This window comes from Loxodonta africana, chromosome 1, assembly GCF_030014295.1.
Source record: "Loxodonta africana isolate mLoxAfr1 chromosome 1, mLoxAfr1.hap2, whole genome shotgun sequence".
NCBI classification, from domain to species: Eukaryota; Metazoa; Chordata; class Mammalia; order Proboscidea; family Elephantidae; genus Loxodonta; species Loxodonta africana.
The window spans coordinates 1,381,711-1,393,729 of NC_087342.1; the positions used below are offsets into that span (position 1 = coordinate 1,381,711).

Below are 12,019 nucleotides of genomic sequence, written 5' to 3' on the forward strand. Positions count from 1 at the left end.
TACGGAGCAGGTCAAAGGCATGATTTGGAATTGAGGAGAAGTTGCTCCATTAATTAAGGGTTTTAACAACTTGGTTATAAAAAAGTTTGCCTGAGTCCAAACTTGGCCATCAAAAATCAGATGGAAAGAATTTTTTACCACTTTGGACTTAAATTAACTTGGCTATACTTAAAACTTAAAAAGAGGGTGCGGGTTGGGGAGTGGGAGGGGCTTAGGGGGCAGGAAGAATTTTGCAGTTTTAATTTTATTTTTAATTTAATGATGTCTCAAAATAGACGAGCATTAAAACATGACCTATTAGTGAAGAGCTAGTATGTCTGGGTATGAAGACATCTGCATGAGAAAGTGATCAAAGAGAAAATTATAGCATAAAATAGTATTTTTAACCCAGAGTTTATTTCTTTAAGAAAAAAAAAATTAAAGCAAATACATTTTATTATGTGTAAATGAGTACTCCACCCAATTTATTGAAACAAGTACTTGGAGAGGATTTTTGTCTATAGATATTCAAAGCTTGAAAATCTGACTGATGTTTTAAAAGAACCAATTTCTCCCCTGTGTTTTCAACTGCAATAAACCAAAACCAGATGCCGCCGAGTTGATTCTGACTCATGGAGACCCCAGGTGTACAGAGTAGAACTGCTCCATGGGGTTTTCAAGGCTGTGGTCTTTCAGGAGCCAATCATCAGGCTTTCACCTTCAGTGCCTCTGGGTGGGTTCCAAACCACCAACTTTTGGTTAGTAGTCAAGCCACCCAGGGGCTCCTTTCCATTGCAATGGTCAGTTAGACACTCATTCAAATATTCAGCCTCAATTCACCTTGATTGAAAAAACAAAGAAAAAAAAAAACCTCAGTTAATTTTTCTCTCCCTTTTCCACAGTTCCCCCGCCCCCCGCCAGCATCCTGTCAGCCATATTTTCACATGCTCAAATGCTAAAGAACATTTCAGCTTAACATAAGGAAAATGATATAAATATCGAAGCTATTCAAAGTTGGGCAGAGATGCCTGGGGAAGCAGTGAATTCCCTGTTGGAGAAAGTGGTAAAATAGGGGAATATAAAGCATTTGGTAAATGACTAAACTAGGTGAAGGTTTATCCTTTTAAGATTCTGGGAGCCTATATTTACTATTCCCTGGGTGGCTCATATGGTTTGGAATTGGCTACTAACCAAACTTTGGCAGCTGGAACCCACCCAGTGACATCGTGGGAAAAAAAGCCTGGTGATCTGCTTCCATAAAGATTACCAAAACCTAACCAAACCTGCTACCGTTGAGTCAATTCCGACTCATAGCGACCCTATAGGGCAGAGTAGAACTGCCCTCATAGAGTTTCCAAGGGCCACCTGGCAGATTCAAACTGCTGACCTTTTGGTTAGCAGCTGTAGCACTTAACCACTACACCACCAGGGTTTCCCCATAAAGATTACAGCCAGGAAAACCCTGTGGAGCAGTTCTCCTCTAACACATGGGGTTGCCATGAGTTGGAATTGACTCCATGGTTATGGTTTTTTATTTTTAGGTACCCTGAGGTCCCTGGGTGATGCAAAAGGTTAACCTGCTCAGCTGCTAATTGAAAGGTTGGAGGTTCAAGTCCACCAAGAGGTGCCTTGGAAGAAAGACCTAACAATCTACTTCCCCCCAAAATGAGCTATTAAAAACCCTGTGGAGCACACTGACATACATGTGGTTGCCAGGAGTTGAAGCTGACTGATGGCAACAGGTTAAATGGTCACTATAATCACTTATTATGAATCGATGTAATAATTGCCCCGGCTTCCTATTGAGAAATAAAATAATTACAAGGGACTTATTTATAAATCTGTTATCAGAGTTGTCATCTAAGGGACAAGCTAGGGAAGCAAGTGTCATCATAATGTTACAGGGCAGAGCTTCCCAGCTCAGGACTAAGCCCTGTCTAGGTTCTTACCTTCTCCTGATCAAGAATGACCAGGATGACCAGGATAGGCTCAGAGGTTCCACACGAACAAAGGTTTATTAGGAAAAGGCTTGTAAGGGAGAGACGGAGAGGGGTTTTCACCTACTCTAGCCTCTAGTCTCACTGAACGAAGGGTTTCTTAGTGCTTATAAAAAGGCAGTATCTTTATTCATTAGGTGGGTGGGAATTTTCAGGAGAAGGGGAGGGGTTATGAAAATCAAATGTGCACAGTTGGAATTCAAGATGGATTTCCTCGCAGAGATGGCTGGAACTAGGATGGAGTCTGTCACAAAGCCTCCTGGGATGTCGAACAGGACTTATCCTGGGATGTTTCGCATGCATGATGTGTTTGGATCTTGGCTCAAGTCTCAGCAAGGGATCTTTGTTCACAATTATCTCGTGTGGAAGGTCATTCATAGGTTACCTTGATTTTTACTGCGCATGCTCTGCACCTGGTGGGGGACTTGAAAAACAACTCAGGAGGGTTATCAGTAATTTATAGCTGGTCGAGCATGCAGGGATAGGAAATATGGCCCCTTGTCTTGTCTAAGCACCTATAGTTTGTTAGTCACAAGTAGCCCTTTTGTGCCAGCAGTAAAAGTTATGTGGTGGTGGGCATTTATTTAGGTTTAGATTCCGAGAATACTGACTCAGAGGTTATTTAATTATAGCTGGTCAAGCACACAGGGCCTTGGAATGTAGCCCCTTATCTTGTCTGAGCACCCAGTTTGTTAATCACAAGTACTTCTTGGGTGCTAGCAGTAAAAGTTATATGGTGGTCTGTGCTTAGGTTTAAATTCTAAGAATACTGAGTCAAAGGCCTTTTAATTGTAGCCAGTGTGATCTCTTGCCTGTCTCAATAACACAAAAATATTTACTAATGAAGTATCCACTTACAAAATTGGTTCTCAAAGATTCTTCTCCATGTAACTTAATTTCAGCCCACCCATCAGCACCTTTGTCTGAAAGGAGACGGTGAAGAACCACTGAAATCACATACCAAGATACAGACAAATGGATTTGACAAAGGAGAAACCACAAAAATGAAGAAATAATTGGTACATCGGGTGAAAAGTATTCTGATATGAACAAATTAAAAAATAAGTCTTTCAGAAAACCAATGAAGCCATTGAAAAGCCAGCAATTAGGCTTTAAAAAGTGACCTTTGCTGGGACTGTGCTGTGATAGCCCAACAGTGATGTGACGGGCACCATGTCACGCTGTACTGCAATTTTGATGGAAAATGCTTTTCTCCCTGGACTCAACAGCTGAGTCACTCTTTCTGCATCCTAAGACTTTAGTGCATATTTGCTATTACAACTTCATTTGTTAAATATAAAATAGACTTATTTTCATATTTTTCCTCAGTTTTTAAGATAAGTTTTTCAAATATACTTTAAACTATGTCCTGTGACTTTAGTACCTGTTTAAATGGGTTAATTTTAGTGGCCTTTTCCCAGTATTAAATTAGTGTTAATATTTCTTTCCCAGTATTAAATTATTGTTGAGTGTAGGGATCTCTTAAACTTTTAAAGGGAGTTCTTTAATACAATCTAAAACCATACATACAAAATTAGGTGCACCATGTTAATAGGTATAGTCTTAATATAATAAGTAATAACTTAATGTTATTAATAAATAATAAGAAATTCTTTCACCTTTCCCACCCTACACAAATCCACAGCGAAATAGCAGGTATATGTCAATTTAAGGGGAAGAAGTCTAAGCTTCTTGTGTCAGAAGCTTCTTTAGAAATTTAAGATAATTCTGTTAATTAATTAGACCAGAAACATTTTATGGAAGTGGGAAGCATCCCAGGGGATGTTAGTCATTGAATGCAACTATGGGTCATTCTTCAGGGGCTTCAAAGTACCTAGACTTAGGTATCTTCTCCTAAACTAGGTCAGTCCCCGCTCTGCCTGTGATGTCTACTCCATGAACCCTGCTCCTGCCTCTTGACCCACCTCTGGCATTTTGGGGTTCAGCACATCAGTATGAGTACCTATGTGAATCAATTTCTAGTCCTACAACCCTCATAGATATCATTTAGGGCTCTTAAATTAAATCTAACCTTATCCTTGACGGAGTCACAGAGAAAGGGCGCTCTGAGCATACTCTCCAGTTCACCAGAAGCCAGTTAGGTCCTTTTCTAATCACAGAGTAACGGCCTGGGAGGGAGCTGGGTGGTCAGTAAATGCTGGTACTGAGCTGTGGATTTATGTCTTCTCGTAGTTGAACTGGGAAGTCTTTGGAGGCAGTTTCAGATAACACACAGCCACAAACGTAGACTAAAATCCACGCCCAGCTTTAGCATCCAAACAGCTAGTCAAGGACTTTCTTGCACTTTCCTTGCCATTTCTGTAACTCATGACCTCAGACATTGGCCGTAAACACCCTGGCCTTTTGGGCAAGGCAGCAAGGTGAGGATTTTGAAGGACAAGCCTTGAGGCAGCATTCTCCTCTGTGGAAGTTCTTCCCGTACTTGCTCATCAGGGAGAGAAAGGGCTTAACCCCTGGCTGCCTCTCTTTATTACATAATAAGTGGATCCTTGAGGGCCCAACCCTTGGAGTTAGTTGCTTATTTGAATGCAGAGAATTTTAAATTGTGGGCTTTGAGTTTTTAAAAAGATTATCTGGATGGCTCCATGTCTATGTCTGTAAATTCATGGCAGGTATGTTTCTTTAATGTGATGATCTTCATATGAGGTAAGAGGACAATGTCTTCAGCTCCCCATCTTGCTCCTTCTTAATGAGTTCTCCTTGCCTGGGGCTAGGAAACCCCTTCCCATGTTTGCCTCTGGTTCTAAACAAACCCGTGCGAGCCCAGAGAGCTTCTCTGTGGGACATGCCAAGACAGTGTCTCACTCTTTGGAGTTCATCACGGAATTGTGACAGAGATCAGAAATATGTAACCCTTTCCCTCTGTGTTTGTCATCCAGATGTCCTGTGAGAGCTGGCAAAAATGGCTCTGATTCTCCAGATATCCACCAGCATGTTATTTGTGGAGCCAAATTATGTTTTGGGTTCGTAGTTGGCTTTTTCTTCTTTTTATTGAACATCTGTTATTCTCTTTCCATCGAGAGTTCTGAACCCAGCAGGGCAGGGCAACTCAGCTTCCTCTATCATCTGTGTAGAGTCACAAATGGGGTCTGTCGTCCGTCAGCTGCTTGTTGATTGGCCAGCCAGACACCACTCATCTTCCACAGCTGTTCTGGCTCCGAGAGGCTTATAGGAGGGCAATAGTGTTAGGGTCAGCCTGTTCTGTGTGTGAAGCCCATGGGAACTCCAGGAGCAAGGACACTTCACTAAGCTGCTCTGATAAGCCGTTGCTGAATGCTAAAGTCACAGCCCTGTGTGGGTCTGAGGCAGGCAGAGAGTCTGGTGTGCGCCTTTTAGGATCGTGATCATAGTAGCTTGGTGTAAAGCAGTTGTTTTTACCTCCTGGTGTCTCTCGCCCCTATTTCTGTAATATGTGGTTATAGATAATGTGACTGGGGCTAAAACAAATGAAAGAGGTAGTTACAGGGAGTGCTTCATTTTTGCCAAAGAAGTATGTTCTTCAGACTAATATTATGAGTTCCATATGATTCGGAGAAGGACCTTTGTTTTCTAAATGTTGCACAACTACCGAATAAAATTAAGTACCACTCCAACCCTGATCACTACAGACTCTGGATTTCAAGAGTGCTAAAATATAGAAGTTCAAACTTTCTCCCCAAACCCTTCAGGAAAATAATATCGATAGTCACAAGAATCCATCCTACACACAGTTGTAGATGACTTTTCCTGACTCTCAGCTCATATCATTTTATTGTCCTACTCAAATTCCATTAATGGCCCATCTCTGTCAAAATACAGGCCATAATCCTTAGCTTGGCACTCAGGGTCTCCTAGGATCTGATCCCAACTACTTGTCCAAACTCTTGTTGCCAACTGCTGCTCTTAATGGCTCTTCCAGTCTAGCCAAAATGCACCACGCACTCTTCCTTTGTTGTCTCTTATTCTCCCATTTCTGTGCTTTTGCTTATTCTGTTCCCGGGAGGTGCAAATGGTCAATGTGGCCAACTGCTGAACAAAGGGTGGAGGTCTCAGTCCGTCAGATGTGCTTTGGAAGAAAAGCTTGATAACCTGCTTCCAAAAATCAGCCACTGAAAATCCTGTGGAGCACAGTTCTACTCCGACACACATGGGGTCGCCCTGAGCTGGAATCAGTTTGACAGGAACAGATGGTTCACTTCCTCAAGTCCAAATGGCCCCTAATTTTCAAAACCTGGTTCAAATGGACCTGCTCCTTGAAGTCTTCCCTGAGGCCCTCCTCACTGGAGCCCATCTTGGCTTCCTCCAAATAGCCAAGCACTTTCCCCTGAGTACTTTCTGCCTGGAATTAGACCTCACCCTGCCCAGCTGTCTTTCCTTCCCCCAGTAGTTTATCTTTGTACTTTCCAGAGAGCCTTGTAAATAGCACATGTTTGATAAATTTTTGGTACAAATATAGCAACAGACATTTGTATAGAGCCTTAGAATTTTCACTGGATACCTGGCAGTGCAGTCATTAAAGCACTAGGCTGCTAACCAGAAGGCCAGTGGTTCAAAACCGCCAGCTGCTCCACAAGAGGGAGACATGGCGGTCTGATCCCATAAAGACCCACGGCCTCGGAAACCCTAGGCGGCAGTTCTGCTCTGTCCTACAGGGTCGTTATGAGTAGGAATTGACTTAATGGCAGTGGGTCTGGTTTTTGGTTTTAGAATTTTCGGAGTGGATTCCCATTCGTTCATTAATTTAATTCTCATAAGTGGAAATAGAAAGGGCAAGTATTCTCTTTTTACAAATGAGGAGAAGCGAAAAGGAACTTTTTTTTTTCTGAATTAATTTTATTTATTAAGCTGTTGTTCCTGTGATTTTTAATGACTTCCTTTCTAGCATATTGTTAAAGCCTGTGAAAGCAGGAACCGGGTCTATGATTTCACTGCTGTATTTTCAGGGCCTAGCACATTGCCAGACAGATTGTAAGATCTTGTTGAATGAACGACTGAGTGAGTGAGTGAATACTGTGAGCTAAGCAGTGGGCCGAGTGTTTTACAAGCATTGTTTTAATCTCAAGGCAGGTATCACCCCCATTTCACAGGCAAGGTGACTAGTCTCCAAGGCACCCAGTGCTTATTTGTGTAACTGGAATTAAAACCCAGAGCTCATGGTTACAGTTATCATGTGTTTGCCATTACATCGTCTTTCTCACATGAAGTGCCTTTAAGTTTTCTTTCTTTCCTTTTTTTAAAGCCCAAATTATAATTCTATAAAAAGAAAAAAAGTTTGAGTTACCTTAATCTTTAACTTAAATATTTATCTCTGTTAATTACAGACAGCAGAGTTATAATATGGTGGATATTGCTCAATAGCCTCTTGTGTGACAGTCAATGGGGATAAAATCTCAAGGGAAGGAATACATTTCTAAAGATTTTTCTACTTCTACCATAGTTGGCTGCTTTTGATCTGTAAGTGAAAAGTAGCACATTCCAAACTGAATTTGTTCTGTTCTATAACAGACCCAGAGAAATAGTCATATTTACATCTTGATCATTCTTTGAAGAGAGAAAACCAACATGGGTAACTGGGTAACCAGAGGAGGTAGGTATTACTATGACCTGAGTTTAACCAATGAAGACATAGCTGCTTTTCTTTCTAAGCATGCTTTATTTTTAAATCTATGAAAATTTAAGTAAAAAAATTATCATTGAATTGTTCAAATCTTCTGCTTTCTCTTTATGTGAATCTCCCACTTAGAAATCATGTTGAAGCACCCTAGCTTTCAGAGGAAATAATTTCAGGTCTGGTTTCCCAAATGCATGTTGAAATGGAAAAGTCAAGGAAATATACTGCTATTATACACTAGCAGTGGAAGTCGCGTTTACTCATGCTTTGCCAATTTACCTTAATCTAACTTTACTACCCACCATCTAATTAGCATCTTTGATGATTACTGTGGCTTTATCCATTACGGATTTCTCTTTGGTTTTATGTAGACCTCAATTACTAAACACAGATATTAGCCATTGACAAAGTGTGTTGGATGAAAACAAAAGACCTAAGGGTGAAGGGTAACACTATTCCCATGAGCCCTTCTTGACATCCACAGCATATCCCTATGAATGTGATAGGGATTTAAAGAGATCTTTTAAAAACATGACAGATTAGCAACATCTAATCGTCCTTGGATTGAACCATCACTCTCAAACAGTAATCCAATATTGACATCACATGAAACCTATTGTAGAAATTTCAATTCCCATTGCTACTCCTGCAGTGCAAAATATTTATGTAAACCCAATTAAAAAAAGAAATAAGACTATCAAAAGGATATATTCTCATGTCTCCTCTCTATGTCTTTGTGGTCTTCCTTCAAATCTGTTGCCGGGCATTTTTATGGCAAAGACAGCCTGAAAAGAGACATCTGCAAATTGAATTGGGGACACTGAAATGTCTGATAATTTGGTAATATTGAAAATGCTAAAAACATTTAGAGAACATAAGTTAGGAAGTTAATAACAATAAAAATGTGAATTTAATAAATATTGAGTAAAAGATGGCAGACATTGTAAATAGTTCACAAAAAATCCTTACTGAAAAACCTGAAATACCGAATAGATTATTTTTCCTAAATTTGGAATCTGACCACAAAAAAAGTATATTTTAAAAATGAGAATAAATAAAAAGATATTTTGATATCTTGATAGTTGATCAATTTTTTTTGTATATTATCTATATAAAAAGATAATTGGTCAGTAGTCAAAGATTCGGGATCTTATGATATCCTAATACCTGGAAATTTAGAAATTTGTAGACTGTAAAAGTCATTACTCTCCCCCCATTTAAAAAAACAATCATTCATATAGTTTTCCACCAATACTTTTGCTTTTATTAAAAGTGAAATTTCAAAGTTTAAAAGAGTTCCCAAGTACTACGCAGAACTGATTCGGATTCAAGAGACATGGACAGAATGCGTGTACCTGTGGGGGTCACAGCAAAAGGTGACATCGTATTGTCATTTCATTATAAACCTAATCCTGGAAAAACTGGGAAGGAGTTGACTTCTGTATTCAGTTCTTCTCTCTTGGGGTTTTTCCTTCAGTCTTAGCTCTTCATCCCTAGTTGCCTGGACCCCGTGCTGCCCTTCTTTTCTTAGGCATTTCTAACTTCTACTGTGATGTTCTAGGAGACATTGGTGGTTCAGTGGTAGAATTCTAGCCTTCTGCATGGGAGACCCAGGTTCGATTCCCAGCCAATCCACCTCATGCCAGCAACCACCCATCAGTCGGTGGTGGTTTGTGTGTTGCTAGGATACTGAACAGCTTATGGACTAAGGCAGACTAGAAGGAAAGGCCTGGTGATCTACATAAAAAATCAGCCAATGAAAACCCTAAGGATCACAATGGTTCAATCCATGGTAGACCATGGCAATGGCATCAGACCAGGCAATATTTCATTTCATTGTGCATGGGGTTGCCAAGAGTTAGGGGCTGACTCGATGACAGCTAACAATACCATCACTATGGTGCTCTACCTCATCTTCAAAATCTGACTGTCACCCTTACCTTGCTGTGCTCTCCAAGGGGGCAGTTAGCCTATAGTATTCCTCCACTTCTGTGACGGTGTTCATGAAGCCTAACATCTTCAAAGACTTGCCTTCCCACCCTCTATTATGTCAAGGACTTCTGGAAAGAGTGGCCCTGCATTTGGTTGCCTGATGCAAGGGAAGGATCATGGAACAAGGAAAGCAGATCCTGTATGAAGAAATGTCAGGCACAAAGGGCTCTTCAGTCAGAGTCACCATGACTTCCTCTTTCTCTCTCCTATCTTCCAAGGTGCATGTGGCCACCATCCTAGCCTCCAGGACCCTCAGTTCCTCCTGGGTACCTTGCCTTCGTTATCAACTAATCACATCCTCTTTTGATCAGTTGAAAGGAGTAGGGGTTTTCCAAAAGGAATTTTTAGAGAAAATTTAGGAAATTCCTAGAGGAAACTCAAGGAAAGCTAAAGGGAGAGCCAGGCTAGAAAACAGAGAACCTCTTTCAGAGAGATTCCGATTTGAACGTGTGTTGTTGGGCTGGATTGCCTCTCTATTACAGGACTCTAGCCTCTTAGTCCTTTCTCACAGTAACTGTGTCAAATGTCTGATGTCCCAAAACTCCTTTCCAGCTCTCTGATAACCACCATTCTCTTTTTCCATCCACACTACCTTTTGAACAATAGGAGTCCTGCTTGTTTTCCAGATGGACAATTGGCAGTCAGTAAATAATGAATCCTTCTCTGGTAGATAGAGCAGACCTCAAATTTCCAAAGATAGAAAGAATATGTCAAGTTGTATTCCACTCTACAGGTAAGGGATGAAGGAGTGGTTTCCAACACTTAAAAAAAAAAACCAAACCAAACCCACTGCTGTCGAGTCAATTCTGACTCATAGCAACCCTAAAGGACAGAGTAGAACTGCCCCATAGAGTTTCCAAGGTGCGCCTGGCAGATTCAAACTGCTGACCCTTTGGTTAGCAGCCATAGCACTTAGCCACTATGCCACCAGGGTTTCCTCCAACACTTTCGCAATGGTTATTTGGGGTTCCTCACCAAAGATTAATTGGAGATATATTGGTAGGCAGTTAGGGCTTCTGAAGTCAGGTACTTGCCCAATCCATATATGAATAAGTCCATCCCTGAGGCCTCCTCATCTTTCTGTGGCAGAAGAAAAAAAATATAAGAATTAAGGGGGTCCACAATGTGGGCCTTTCCCTGCTCTTTTTCCAAGATACATTAGAATTCCCCCTGGTGGAAGTGTTGTTGAGCATGAAAATGGTCCCAGCACAAGCTACAAGAAGGAAGAAAAGGAGAGGGAGTGGACCCACATACTCTAACCAGATAGGAAATGTCAATTTTAGATTCAGGGTCGAGAGTCATTGAGAAAATGCATTGGAACAGGAATTGAGACACCTGGATTCAAGATCTGGTTCTAGTATTTTCTGGCTTCGTCCTTCTGGGTTTTGGTTTCCCCAAGTCCAAAATAAGAGGGGCAGAACTAGATGATTTTAAGTGCTTTCAGTCAGTGCTTTCTAAATTATTTATGGTAAAGTTCTAGTTTTGTTTGTTAAATATAGTTGATTGCAGACCAGTATGTTTGTGAAACGTAATAATAATAAATTACCAGAAAAGCAAACACATGCTTGAATGTTGAAGCCACATCACATTTCTATAAAGGTTTCTAAAGTCTCATTCTCAATATCTGTCCTAATCTTGACAACAGTTAGGAGACCAAGGTAGGTCTGTCGGTCACAATTTGATTAGCATTGTTTAGAGTTACAGCTTTCTGAAGACAAGTTCTGAACCTGCGTATTTTTGAGATTATCCAGTTTCCACGGCTGTTAATCACAGAATGAAGGAGTAAAGAAAAAAAAATTTGTTTTTGGATTGGAGCAAAAATATGAGTCATATCGACAGCCCACTGTCATGGAACCTTAATCTTCTGGGGTTGTCTCTGGGCCAGGAACTCAAAATTCTTTGGGAAGCTGAATAAAAGAAATTAGGTTCCATAGTACAAAAGATTCCCATTTTATAATTAATATGAGCTTTTCTGTCTTTATAAAATAGGAAATAATTAAAGGAAGGAATGAGAGATATGAGAGGCTGTTAGTTGCCTCTCCATACCTATTCTCCTTCTTCAGTAGTAAGAAATTCATCTCTTAGTTGAGAATATAAGAAAATACACATACTCCCAATTTTTCTTGTGGTTAGGGGTAACCATGTGTAATTTTGGGCCACGAGATATAAGTGGAAGCAGGGGTGGATTACCCAACAAGCAAGGTAAGCACATGCTTAGGGCATCAACAAAACAGTCATCCAAAGCAAAGACCCATAGATGCCAAGCAGAGAGAACACAAGGAAAATCGAGCTTCACCATGGAACAGAACTGGCAGGGCACTAAATGAAATTGATACCATTTTACAAATTTTATGTATGATAACAATTATACTTTCCTTTTTATTTCAGACCAACCAGGTATAACCTCACATTCAGTACATTCTCATCAACCCCATAAGAA

At 40.5% G+C, this 12,019-nt stretch overlaps 1 long non-coding RNA gene across 6 annotated transcripts in view; it reads right to left on the reverse strand.

The window, feature by feature from the left end:
• Nucleotides 1-234: 234 nt before the first annotated feature.
• Nucleotides 235-12,019, reverse strand: part of LOC111751451 (uncharacterized) — a 116,528-nt gene continuing 104,743 nt past the window's right edge. For 3 of the 6 annotated variants that reach the window (XR_010319788.1, XR_010319795.1, XR_010319686.1), the window contains 2 exons: nucleotides 10,555-10,659; nucleotides 2,909-8,372 (listed from right to left, as the gene is read on the reverse strand). This is a non-coding gene — a long non-coding RNA (uncharacterized LOC111751451). The other 3 variants (XR_010319723.1, XR_010319843.1, XR_010319749.1) reach the window with 3 other exon arrangements.